The sequence below is a fragment of the Parasteatoda tepidariorum genome, chromosome 6, assembly GCF_982258835.1.
Source record: "Parasteatoda tepidariorum strain Cologne lab strain chromosome 6, Ptep-v5.0, whole genome shotgun sequence".
NCBI lineage: Eukaryota > Metazoa > Arthropoda > Arachnida > Araneae > Theridiidae > Parasteatoda > Parasteatoda tepidariorum.
The window spans coordinates 12,573,079-12,587,569 of record NC_141760.1 but is presented as its reverse complement, the minus strand read 5'-3'; positions in this window follow the sequence as shown (position 1 = coordinate 12,587,569).

Sequence of the window (14,491 nt, the reverse complement as noted above, 5' to 3'; positions counted from 1 at the left end):
TTGATTTCTCTTATACGAAAAAAATGCAAGTGGTTCGACCATTGACTTAGCAATTGAATGTTCGATAATAGTAAGACCAACATATTACCCTGCTTTAGCCTTAACAAAATATAAAGACAAGCAAACTTTAAGACAACGGTCCCAAATCTTTTTCAGGAATGGATCCCCAACTGATCAACCCACTTTCGGCGAAACTTCATTATTTAATGAATAAAATTCCTTAACAATAGTAAAGGTATCAACGAAGCACAATAAATTATTTTGAGATTATTGAATGAATGAGAGGAATAAAAAATTTTCATTGTAATGTTTTATAAATTTGTCTTAAAATTGAGTATACTAACAGGCAGTTGAATTCCCAACACTTGAGCAGCATCTAATCTAGTTTTTAATCTAATTTTGGTGTAGGTATAAATTAAAAGTGAATGAGCTGAAATATGTAACTAAACGTCTAGGTTCCGATGAAATGAAAAAGGGCGAAAATAAACGTTGAAAACGGTTATCAAAAAATATTCTTCTTTTTAAAATTTGAATTGAAAATTTTGAATGAAATTTTTATTTTAATTTGAAAAATTTGACGTGAGATTCTAATGCAAATTTTCAAAAATTTATAGCGTCATCAGCTCTTTCAATACATCATTAGAGAAGTATAATTTTTGAAGTTTTGCTTTTCTTTCTTCGCAAGCATTTCAATTTTAGCTAATTTTATAACAATGACAGAAATATTTTATAAATAAACTGTAGTTACTTGGATAAAACTTTAATTATGTTTTTAAAATTACAAATGGTTAGGAAAAAAAATCCTAACTTTCAGAACCTTTTATTCCTTTGATTCCCCAGAACCCTAGTGTTCTGTAAAATATTTTCTCGAAACTGCTGCTCTAAAGGTACAGTTTGCAGAAGCACTGGAAAACAGCATAAAAAAAAGCATTAGGCATTTGCTCTTTGGGTTTCATCATTGACTCATCTTAACCTTTTTCACTAGTTAACATCAGAACCAACGTTGTTGGCGTAAGATTATCTTCGCAACCACGATTATTGTCGTATTATTGATCAACACATACCCAGAAAGCATGTAACCTTGCGGCAACCTTGTGTCGGCAACCTTGCCACATGCCAAATCTAGCTGAGGTGGCTCAACATATAGCGCTTTTAAAAACGAAACTGAAATAACCAGAGAGCATCAGCTGCGGCAATCTCATACTATTAAACTGGGCAGAAGTGAGTAGTCTTTGTCGATAGATCTCTATTTTAGTATTTCGTCGAAAGCGCTTTTTTTCGCGAATTTATATATTACGAATTTATTTGATTATACTATAGCACATTTCTAATAGGTTTAACGAATGACATGTCATTTATTTGAATTCAAATTTATTTTAATGACTTAGCATTTACTAAAAAGATGTAATTTTTTTTTAAAAAAAAGTTTTTATATGAATTTGAATGATTGTTTTGAATTCTTAGAATTTTGTGCATTTGCAATGTACCTAAGTTAGTATCGAGCGAAGCAAGCTTGGTTTGCGAAGCAAACCATATAAGATTGCGTAGCAATTTTCGGGGGTTGGCGAGTGTTAGCGAGCAGGGGGTGTAAACCACTAGTTATTTTTAAAGCTTTTTTAAAAAATATTGCCACTCAGGTAAAATGGTCACTTATTAGGTCCATAATGACGTTTTATCTGGCGTCACACTAAGCTATAAGATCAAATTGCCTTGTCCATTGAAAATTTCCTGACAAGGTGGATTTTAGCTGAGCATAAGCGATGTTGCGAAACGAAACCTTATAATTACCTAGATTTAATATTATTTTCACCTTAAGATTAGCTTCATTCAAGGATTTTTTCAACCTCGATTTAAGGTTTTTATATAGAAGGTTGTATTCCAAGAATTTGGATTTGAGTAATGTGCGTAGAATAGAGCAGATTATCACAAATCTCGTTTTAAGGTTAGAAGGTTTGCACGTAAACCGCATAAAAACCCTTTTTTGGTTTTTAAAAGGTTTTTTCAGAGTGAAAATAAACCTTACTTTGCTATCAGGGATATGAACTGTAACCAATGTTCTTCATTATCATAACATTTCTAAAAGACATAAAATAATTTAATTACAAAGAAAATACTTTGATTCTGCTGGGAATGTTTACCTAGCGTATTGACAATACTACCGTAAATATGTACTTGAGATGAGATTCGACTAAATTCACAAATGACAGCAAAAGAAACACAATCAGATGGCAATTTTTGTAGATCATTAAATAAAAGTATCACAGCAGCGACAGTGTTTTACAACATAATAATGACCCAGAGATAGACGAAAAAAATTCTGAAAAAAAATTATCTTTATTTTTTCCATCACTATGAGATAGATGGCAATTAACTCCAGAAAAGTTCCATTATACCCTTTATTTGCAAATGTGAGAAGCTAAGATTTATCAACGTGTCGCATACAGGTCTAAAAAACCATGACTTGGAATGGAATTATTAGTCTGATCAGAATGTTTTAACTAGGTTTGACATCTCACGAACTATCTTGTAGATAAAACGTCTTCCGTTCGGAGAAAAAAAAGAGAAGATATTTAATAAATATCAAGAATATAAAGATTTTATTAGACACTCATTAATTTTCGAATTTCAATTTTAAAATTTCAACATAAACTTGAGCATGAATTTTCCAACCTATCTCAAACTCGAAATTCCAGCCATAACTAAATATGGCATTCCTTGCCATATTTAGTTTGATCCAAAATTAATAAAAAAACACATTTAATTTAACTTTTTTTTTCGTTAAATCTCTATGTTAGACCTGATAAGAAAACTGATTTGAAGCAGTTTTCGCTGCGGCTTTGGCTAATATTTATTTAATAATCTAAGATGTTTATATTTTAAATGTGATAAAAGACAAATATGGTTTCGAAGATGCACAGCTAATAAGGAAAATGTGATAAAAACAGGTTCGATGACAGGAATTGCAAAATAAGGCTCTTTTTTAGTTTTCAAGGGACTCTGATAAAACGTTCGCAAATAACAATTTTTGAGATAACATTTTTTGTTGTGTTTATGTAGTAAATAAAATGTATCTTTATTATGTGCGCCAGTTTACAAATTACTAAAGAATATCATGTTTTTCGCATTAACAATTTCCTTCCCTTTTTTCCCCTTTTTCGTTTGCTTTATTAAAATATTTCAGTTTGTTGAATTGCTTGAATATATCTGACCATTGTATTGTTTATTGTTAAAATATTTCAGGCTTTTTTATTGTATAGTGTCTAAACATTTCTACCTATTAAATTGTTTATTGTTAAAACATTTGTAATACTATATAGTTTATCGCTAGATGTTTCTCATTTTGTAGTTTAAGTAATATAATGTTTCCAAATAGTGCCCTTTTGTTAGAAATTACGTTGTGTATTTGTCCCGCAGTGGAATGATCGTTAAGACACGGTTCCCAGCAGATCACCGAAGTCAAGCATCACTGGCTGCGGTCAGTGTGCGGGTGGGTGACCACTTGGATCAGTCTGCGTAGGGACCGAGGGTGTGCGGTATAGGTCCTCGTTAAACTGTGCTACCGTAAAGTGCTCGACTTCGCGCGCAGGTCGTCGGGCTACCGAAACGGGGGTGCCATCCCCTCCGCAGAGGATCAAAATTGTGATGGCATGTCTTCGGATCATCTTCCGGGATGTTTCCCAGACCGTCGCCAATAGCCCATTGTGCAGCTCTAGTGCGACGTAAAATAACAACAACAACGTTGTGTATTTACAAGAAATCATTACTGAGATGGAAATGAAATTTAGAAGAGTTTGTAATGAAGTTTGACGTCAGTGGAATTATTGAAAAAAAAATATCAACCATTATATTTGTTTTCAAATTTGCTTTTGTCATGTTGAAAATTAATCCTGAAAGGCTCACACATGGGTCACACAAAACTGAGATAAAATTATTATTCTTTTTAAGTCAATTCAATGTTGGTCATTTTTAATAGAGAAAAAAAATTATACGTTGTTTTATAAAAATGTACATTTTCTAGATATTCAGACAGTTTTTTTTTCTTCCACTCATTAACAAAATGGGTCTTGATTTGGATTTCATGGCGTCCGCACTTTTCAACTACAATAATCAAGAGTAATAGTAAACAGTGTCCATGCGTTGCTATGGCAACCGCTACTGTTTGATAATTTTTTTAGAATTCCTTTTTTCACTTTTAATTTTATTATGCATTAAGTTGGTGAGTTTATTTTTGAGATATGAGACCAGAGAGATCCCGTAAATACTTCCTGAAATGTGAATAAACGAGAATTTCATAATTTGAACGATTTTTTTGCTTTTTTTTTGTTTTTATTATTTTAATTAAGAATCAGAAATTCTAATCTACAGTTCTAACTAGATTGTTTTCAAAACTATTTCAGGGGAATATCACACATAAAGAGGATTCAAACTGATTGTGAAACGGTCAAAAAAGTTAGAGTTGAAGCAAGAAAAAAAACGATGCCCTGCCCTAAACTTACCGAGGCTGAAAAAGTTAAAGAACGTAGACGGGAATACCTAAAACGGTACACACAAACGGAAAAACGAAAGGATTCCGTTCGCAAACGCAAGCATGAAGCCCATCCCTCACAAAAGTACCAAAGTGGTTGAGAGAATTGAACCCTACCGAAGAGCGAATGGTGACTCTCCGAATCCCTTTCATGCAAATACGAGAGCTGGGTGTTAATCACCAGTTAGGAATAAAAAGATCCATTGTCAACGTACCCAATAACTTGCACAAGACCATAGACTGTCTTCCACGTAATATAAATGATTCATAGTTCAAGCAAAATTGAAAAAAAAGCCCAGCTTGCAAATCATATTTCATGCATGAACTTGTGCATCCGAAGCGGATATTTGATGCAGCTTACAATCTCCATCAAACACCATTGTACCCATCCGAAAATGTTAATATTGATCTCGATTGGCTGTTCAATGTCTATTCAGTCATCAAAAGAATTTGCACAGAATGTGTCTGGGCTGCATTTAAATATGTCTGCGAAATTGTGTACCGAACAGCTCAGGATTAACAGTTAAAGACGTCTAAGATAAAAACACAATAAAGTTTCTTTTCCAAAAAAATAGGCGACAGCTATTTTGCCAATGAGTAATCTGTGATCCCCTTGCGGCGATCACGATTTTCTTCATTTTGAATCGTATTTTAAATTTTTGTTATCTTATATTTGACTTTTTTTATTTATTTTTAAAGCATAAAGCAGTGGTTGTTCACTATCAATTTTTACAAGTTTTGTGTCTAAAGATGAGACCTATTAAATATTTTAGCTTTACACAGATTTGATAGGATACTCAAAAACTGATTTTCATGTTTTTAACGACACTTCTAAAAAAGCAATGAGGTTACCTCCAAATATAAAGCTGTTGTAATATGTTTAAAGTTTTTCTATCTCTTCCAATGAGAATAATAATAATATTTTTGTATTGAATAGACACGTTCTGAGTTAAAATACAATGCTTTTATAACGTTTTCATTTACTTACGTTTGTATCAGTAAGGGTGGAATCTTCCTATCAAAATGTCGTTCTTTTTCTGATTAACTATAGCTCTTAAATCTTCACTTGCTCTTCATGCCTGATAAAGTAACAGGTTTCAATCATTTCCTAACTGATGGTAAAGACAGAACTTATCGTCATTTTATCACTAAATGGAATTTAATTCAAGTATGCTGAAAAAGAGAAAACAATTTAATTTTTAACAAACCTAACGAAGTGGGGTGATTCGCCTTCGTAATACACTTATAAACTATCACCACCAGAAATAAAAATTCCCCTCATGTCCTTAAAAAATAATAGATTTTTTTTCCTTTTCTTTTTAGATTTGAAAAAAATAAAATAATTCTGTTCTTTTAAGCATATTTGAAAAATGTTACATTTAATTTTTTATTTTATTTTATAATTTAGCGGCAAAAAGTATGAACAATTAATAAGAATCAACGTAAAAAGGTTTTAATAAATGCAATATAATCAATTGAATATCTTGAGAAATGTTGTGCAAGACCATCCACATAACAAGATAAGTGATAAGTCAAGATGGCGGCCCTAAGCACGAATTTAAAGTAAACACTCACTCCAGTTTCAGCAGTAAATCTTTCATTTATATCTTAGATTTAAAGTTGTTGTTATTGATTTACGTCGCGCTAGAGCTGCACAATAGGCTATTGGTGACGGTTTGGAAAATATCCCCCGGCGTTAGCCGCCCAGATCATGTGACTTAAAACCAATTGTCAATGAAAGCAATGGTCCCCAACCTATTTTGACTCATCCCTTTTTTCGTTATTTTGCAAAAATCTCATTCCCCCTTCAAAAATATATATACTAATATACAGATTTTGATTATTTCAAAACTCGTTTTATAAAAGAAACAACAAAAGCATAGAAAATTTTGATATACCATTGCTCTCGTAGTTTCTTTTCCCTTCATATAAAACCAACTATTCAAGCAAAATAAATTGATAAAACTACTTAAATATTAAAGAAAAAAGATTAGTATTGTATACCAGTAGTCATTTTTTTTAATTGAACTTTATTTTTTATTCTTCTCTGCAAAACGCAGAAAGCCGCTTTACATTAACGATCAATTTCTTTCAGTCGTTTCAATTCGTAATGTAATTGAAAAATCTTACTCGTTCAAACAAATTGAGTAAAATATACAATGCCTTTCAGCCACTTATTCAAAACACTCAAATGTGACATACAGGGAGAACATCGATTCCACGTTAGGGGTTCACACCGCTTCCCGTCCCCTCCCCTTCTTAAATGCATAGGAATGTATTTATTTTATAACCGTCGTTGAACAGCCGATGCAAATTATGTGAATGTATTACAATATTTTCATTTTCAATATTTTTTTTCATAATTAAGAAGTCAAAAACCTTTATTTATTTATCTAATTTAATTTAAAAGTCGCCTAGTTTAAGAACTATATTTCATGTAGTTTTGAGTTTCCAAACTTATATTTTTATCAATTTGAAGATCCAGAAGTACTTCCTACTCCTATGACTATCCACACGCTATGGTGAAAGCATGCAAAGTGTTGCCACAGGTAAGGAGTTCTACTATATGCTACCTGTAGCCCATTTCGATTGCCAATTGATAGGACTTGGACACGCACCACCCAACCATGTCCAAGAACTATCTTTTACAGTCGTGGCAGGAATGTCACATAATTTTAACAACAATCAAGCGACGAGGACAGCGTCTGATCTGGTATCTCACCAAACATCTTCACTACAATCAACGAAAAAACTTTCATTTCAGAAACAATAGATTAGACGTGCAACTTACTGCGGATACAGGCTGATCGTTTAACTGGTTGTCTGGTTCGAACTCACGATTCCTGGATTTCCACCATCAGCGTAAGCGGCGCCCACTGCATTACAGGCGCGTATAAGACTTCCACATTGAAAACTAAAAGCTCTGTAATAAATCTTGTAGAACAGATCTGCTGTAGAAATTATCGTAATCAGACTAACCTCATTCCCTTCTGAAATCCCTTTGTAAGAGGGAATTCCCTTGGTTGAGAACCACTTTTCAATGGTTTTTGCCAAAAAAATCCTTTGCTGCTACAGATACTTTTCCCTACTTTTTAAGCGAAGAAGATGTGCTCCGTACTAACGAAATTTGGTCACATTTATAAGGAACAACCATGAAAATTAAAAAAAAAAAAAAAAAAAAAAACATGTATTAATGGCAAAAACCACTGATCAAAGGTTTTTGCCGCTACAGATATTTTTGCCTATTTTTAAGGGAAGAAAATGTGCTCCGTATTAATGAAATTCGGTCTCATTTATGTTTAACGACCATTGAAAATTTTAAGAAAAATGTATTAGCAAAGTTAGGGCCATTTATAAATGCCATTCAATATATAATCCTATTCTATGTACTTATGAATCATTAAAAAAAGAAAAATTTTCAATTAAAAACGTGTGTTTTCTTTCCTAACTACTTACTGCATGAGTTGATGGATACCTTGTATTATGTGGACAGAAAAGTAATGTCGTTTCGGGTGCATTATATATTCGTTAGTCTTAAAAACCAATTCATTTTGTTTCGATCCATTTCGATTCATTTTCGATCCGACATTGGAAGCAGTTGTTGCTAATGAGGGTGAATACATTATTGAGTAAAAATAAAATCTTGATAACAAATATCAAATACACCGAAACGACATTACTTTCCGCCCCCCCCCCACCTAATATTTGCTTGTGTGAAAAAAGATGCGGAATTGACATTATTTCAGACAGGACACAGAAATTCCCATATTAGAAGATAAAAAAATTTCAGAGAAACGTTGCCGAAAGAATCATGTAATGATATTAAAAATGTAACAAATTTCGTAACAAATTTATTGTAACAAAAATGTAACAAATTTATCCTTACGAGGTGATATGTGAACAGGCTTGATATTCTGAGAAATTATACAGGGTGTTTATTAATTCCCGGACCCATTTTGATGTTTAATAACTCATAAAATAATGAAGATATAAACAAACTTATGGCATTTATTGATGGAATTGGGTATAATATAGCCTACGTCACCGGTTGTGTTGTTCCTACTAAATTTAACCCATGAACGGCATTTTCTGCGAGCCTAACTTCAAGCCACAAATAAACAAACGAAGTGTTCGATCGTTTAAATAGCTGCTCGCCAGATTTTATTGCATTATAAAGAAAAGTTATTGAAACTAAATACAACTAAATAAACAACAACAACTAAAACAAATAACAACAACTACTAATAACAATAACTAAATAAACAACAACTAAATTCCATTCGTTTAGCATTGCGTCATATGTTGTTCCTACTAAATCGAAGTAGTTGTGTTTTTTTCATATTATACCCAATTACTCATATATTTTCCTTTTCAGGTTTGAATATCTTTACTTTTGTAAATATCGTCTGCGCGCGTGTGGTTAATTTCAGATAATTTCATTTTCCAGTCTAAATATCTGTACTTATCTAAATATCGTCTGCTTATTAATTGCATTTTTCTCTCTTTTGTTTTTGGCAACTATTGCAATGTTATGTTTACTTTTGATGTGTTTGTTCTATGTAGTACTTTTCTATGTGATGTTTTATTCGAGCGGATATTAAGGAGAATGCATACACCACAAGAGAAAGCACAGATTTTATAGTGGTTCATAGAAATGAATTCGATAGTGCAAGCACAGAGTCGCTACCTGGAATGAAATTGACTATCGACTTGATATTCTCCGTGCGACGAAGGGGGCGCACGTGGAAGTTCATTGACAAGGGTCATGAAACTTTTTGAGTCTATTTAACCATTTATGTTGTTAATTTTAATCTATCTTTATTATTTTATGAGTTATTAATAGAGCCCGGATTTTGATGACCTAAAAAATCTCAACTGATGCCCTTAAAAAGTGCAGAAAATGCCCTTAAAAAGGGCAAAAAATGCCCTTAAGAATCCAAAAATTGAGCAAAAAATGCCTTAAATAAAGTAAAAATATTGAATTAAAAAAATGTTTTGCTCTTTAAAATTATTATGAGTCATTTGAAAAATATAAAGCAATGCAATACTTGTTCTACGTTCATTAAAGTTTGAAAAATTCGTTTTATATCCTAAAATAACAAAAAAAGGAAAATATATTGATACCAAAATATTTTTATTTTGTATAGAAACTTTAATGGATATAAAAACTTCCATCTCATAATATTACTAAATATCAGAATTACATTGGATTATTAAATCTTTTTTGATAATTTGAAATGTAAACGAGCGTCTCTTGTCTGAAAGTAAATTTTCATTCCTGCAGAAGCTTCTTTCAACGTCTACTGATGTTATAGGTGCGTACTTGAAAAAGACGGTCTCACTTACTGACAATTCTTCTTCAATTTGAAAAGATGTTGCTTCACCTGTTAATATTCTATAGATTTTCTTCATTGTTTGGAAGCCAGTGCAATAATGAAAATTGATAAAAAATGATAAAAATTGGAAAAAAACTAACAATAAACTTTAAAAAATGCATTAAAATGCAAAATACGCCCCAAAATTTAAAGAAAAATGCCCTATAAATCTAAAAAAATGCTCTAAAAGACAAAAAATGTCCAAAAATGCAAAAAAATGCAAAATGTCATCAAAATCCGGGCCTTAGTTATTAAACATCAAAATTAGTTCGGGATTTTATAAACACCCTGTATTATTGCGATATGTGTCTAAATTTACTCGTAATTTTACCATTCATAAGATTTTTCTGTAATTCATGAATTCCAACAGGTCATGAGAGAGTAAAACAAATGTAAGAAAATTGATATTACACAAATAAATAAATTGTAAGGTTTGCCATGTTTTGAGTGTTATCCTTTATTTGGCTATATTAGTGTAAAAATCGCCGTTTCCTTTATTTTGGATAGCATCATTGTATTCTTGTAGAGTCTTCGAATTTATTTTTTGTTCATTTAGTTTAAATTCAAAGAAATCGTTATAATGTAAACACTACAAGTGTAATAATATTAGATGTCGCACTTTTCAAGCATAGACGTAAAAATCAGTCGAAAGTAGTAACCCGGAAGTCTTACGACGAATTTTAACCCTTAGCGCCATCTGTGCTTAACTTTACATGGTCAACCACCTATATTTGTACAAAGAACTAAAATTGTTCAAAATCATTATACGAAAAGAATGAAATATCAATAGCTCACACGTACGTATTGAAATATCTTATGACAAAAATGAAAAGAAAAAAATCATCAAGTAAATGAAATGAAATTGATTAGTGAATAATCATGAGCTAGAAAAATAGTACTAATGCAACATAAAATTCTTTCGCATATTTTTTTAATTAACTTAGTAACTTAACTACATAAATTAGATTTTGTAATTTATAAATTAAAAGCTAACTTAATAATTTCTTTATATTGACGATTTTGCAATAGTTTCAATGATTTTCTGCGCTTTTTTTCAATAGTTCGTTTAAACACGAGCTCAATGACTTTCAAAAGTAATTAATTACGTAACAATCAAGTTAAAAGTAATAATATAAATAGCTATATTGATTCTGGTAAAATTTTTGTTTACATAATTATAAATGTTTGTCAAAATTATTTTCATAAAATCAAATTTTTTATTCCTTTTTTAATCTGAAAGAGCCGAAATTTATCAAACCTGACGCAATTTTTAGAACTTTAACTCCAATTTCTAGAAAAAAAATTTCGTTTCCAACTTTACATGCCAGGTTTTAAGTTTATCAGAAATACGAAAATAAAAAAGTAATTTCGCATCTGATTAGAACGAATAACTTGTTGCAATAAATTTTTTTTAAAGTTTTAGACTGTAATGAAATCGGCCCTCTATGAAAAAACTCATTGTTTGATAAAAAAAAAAAAAAAAAAAAAAAAACTATATATATATATATACTATATATATATATATATATATATATATATATATATATATATATATATATATATATATATATATATATATATATATATATATATATATATATATATATATATATATATATATATATATATATATATATATATATATATATATATATATATATATACACTTCTTTAAAATCCGTAATAGTAAGTACATTTTATAATGTTTACAAGAAATACATGTACTTTTAAGTTCATAGATTAATATCCGCTTCTGTGAACAAAGTGATAAAAAAAAGTATTGATAAACTTGAATTCTTGTAATCAAACTAAAATGCTTTTTTTTGTCACTAATCAGAGAAAAATAGATCAAATGATTAACTGCAAGTCGTGCAGAAGATGATATTCACGTGTTTGTCTTTTCAATTCGAGTTAGATATTGACGATTCGATATTGACGACACTTAATTGACGTCAAAATTAGTGCTTTATTAGTATCTGCTCGCTCAACAACTGGTAATGTTTCCCAATTGTAATTGGGTATAATATGAAAAAAACACAACTACTTCGATTTAGTAGGAACAACATATGACGCAATGCTAAACGAATGGAATTTAGTTGTTGTTTATTTAGTTATTGTTATTAGTAGTTGTTGTTACTTGTTTTAGCTGTTGTTGTTTATTTAGTTGTATTTAGTTTCCATAACTTTTCTTTATAATGCAATAAAATCTGGCGAGCAGCTATTTAAACGATCGAACACTTCGTATGTTTATTTGTGGCTTGAAGTTAGGCTCGCAGAAAATGCCGTTCATGGGTTAAATTTAGTAGGAACAACACAACCTGTGACGTAAACTATATTATACCCAATTAAAAAATTGTGATTTATTCCGAAACTAGCAGTTATCTGTAATACATAAGGTTTTTCCTTGTTCTGAGATCTTCTTAAATTTGTTTCTTTATGTATTAAAATTTTAAAAAAATAGTAAGCTCCGCCATTTCATTTTGTTGCACAAAAACCATCACAATTAGAAACTTAAAAGTACGAAGGTGTATAGAAAGATGCACAGAGAACGATGGAATAAAGAAATTTAACATTCGATAATTAGTTCGAGAATTATTAACCGTTAAACTGGAGTTAAAAATACCATTCGGGCCACTCTGCAGGACACGGAAATGCTGCTACAGAGTTGAATTTCTGCATGCTGAGAGGACTTAACGTACTTAATGAACTTAGATTTTTTTTCTTTCAAAATTCTAATTTGTTCGATTGCAATTTTAAGGGGTTCTCTATTTCAGTTTTTTTTTTCCTTCTTCTTTTTTTTTGCCTTCAATTATGGTAGAAATATTTTTCTATCTCTCGAGATATCTTCATTTTTTGAGCATCCTCTTCTCGAAAGCAACCAAGAACATCAATGAATAAAAAAAGTAATAAGATAGTGAAAAATTTGATGTTATCAGATATAAATCTTGACATTCATATCGAAATATTTAAAAAATAAAGACTGATGAGTGATAAAAAAATATTTCCAATGCGAAGTATTATATGATAAAAGGTTATCGTTACACATAATTAACGAATAAAATTACTTCTTCCTTATTACTTCCTAGTTTGTTTCGAATTCTGTATCTTTAAATTTAAACATTTTTTTCGAGTAAAATGGATTATTTTTAAAAACCAGGGAATCATTCGTTTTATTACGATTTACATAATAAGAATATGTTCTTAAATAAAACTATATATTTTATGAATGAAATGACTTTTTATTCGAAATATCCACTTTTAAGGGGAAAAAAACAAGAATGAATGCGTAACAACCACGGGGGTCGGTGAGCGGAGTGAGGGAGGTGAACCATCCAAGTATATTTAAATAGTGTACGATAAAAGTAGTTCATTTTGTTAAAGAAGACATTGTAATTCGCATTTAGAATATATTCTTTGAGGACTTTTTAAAAATAATGAAAATTATTTTTATAATGTGTGGTTTTATGACTATGTTTAGAGTACAAAACTTTTAGCCCTTTGGGTTCAGTTCTCAACGTGTCGTTGACTACGCCCCTTTGAATGCTTACGTGTATGGGCCTCCAGACGAGAAGTTATTTCACTCAATGTTATTCACAAATCTGGCTGCACCGACGACGCTGCAATGTTGACCATCGATGGTGCTCTAGCTGTTGTTGCAATGATGCCATCGGCCAATTTTTTCAGATTGTCGTTTGAAATGGCCAAAAATCTGTTGGATGTTGGTAGATAAACTTTGCAAAAATAAAGATTTTGGTAGATCATCGTTCATTTGTACACCGGCTTTGTCTTGATGGATGCTAATCGCCAAGATCTCTTAAACACTTTGCCTCCGAATCTTCATAGGCGATCAAAACGCTCGAATTCGCAAATCTGGGGCGAAGACTGGTTCCATGCCTTTGGCCCTTCTCCCTTCTCACTCCTCCGCTTTTCAGTTGTTACGATATTTTTTCCTTTTTGTAATATTTTTCATTTTTAATTATTAAAAATATTTTTTAAAATTTCCATGATGCTTTCTTTTAGCACTATGTTTAATGTAGTTTTCAGTTCCATATAGTTTTCCAACTCAAAAGATTTTAATCTATACGAAAATCAAGAGAGAAACTAGCGTACTTCTTTCCACCATAACTCTCCACGCGCTAATGGTGAAAGGTGAAAGCATGCGAAGTGTTGCCCTGCTCTACGTCATCTGTACAGGGGCCCCCAACAGGGGGGGAGGTGGGCGCACGATGCGCCCACTTAAAGCTTGGGGGGGGGATTTTTACACTAAATAAAACGAATAGTTTGGGGGGGGGACTTAGAATTTGCCCAAGAATGCGCCCAAGAGCTTGGGGGGGATGGGGGCCACTGCATCTGTAGCCCATTTCGATCACCCAATACTGAGCACACATATCTTTTCTTGAGGCCGCTAACTCTTGCACAGAGACACAAGTAGTTAATTCGCAATCGCAACGCTCGAATACGCCATCTGGGGAGAAGACCTTTTCTACGTCTCGACCGGGGACTAATATCTTGACCCTTCCCTCTTCTCAGTTGAGGAATGTACTACGATATTTACCCTTTTCTTAATATTTTTTGTATGTTACTGTCAAAA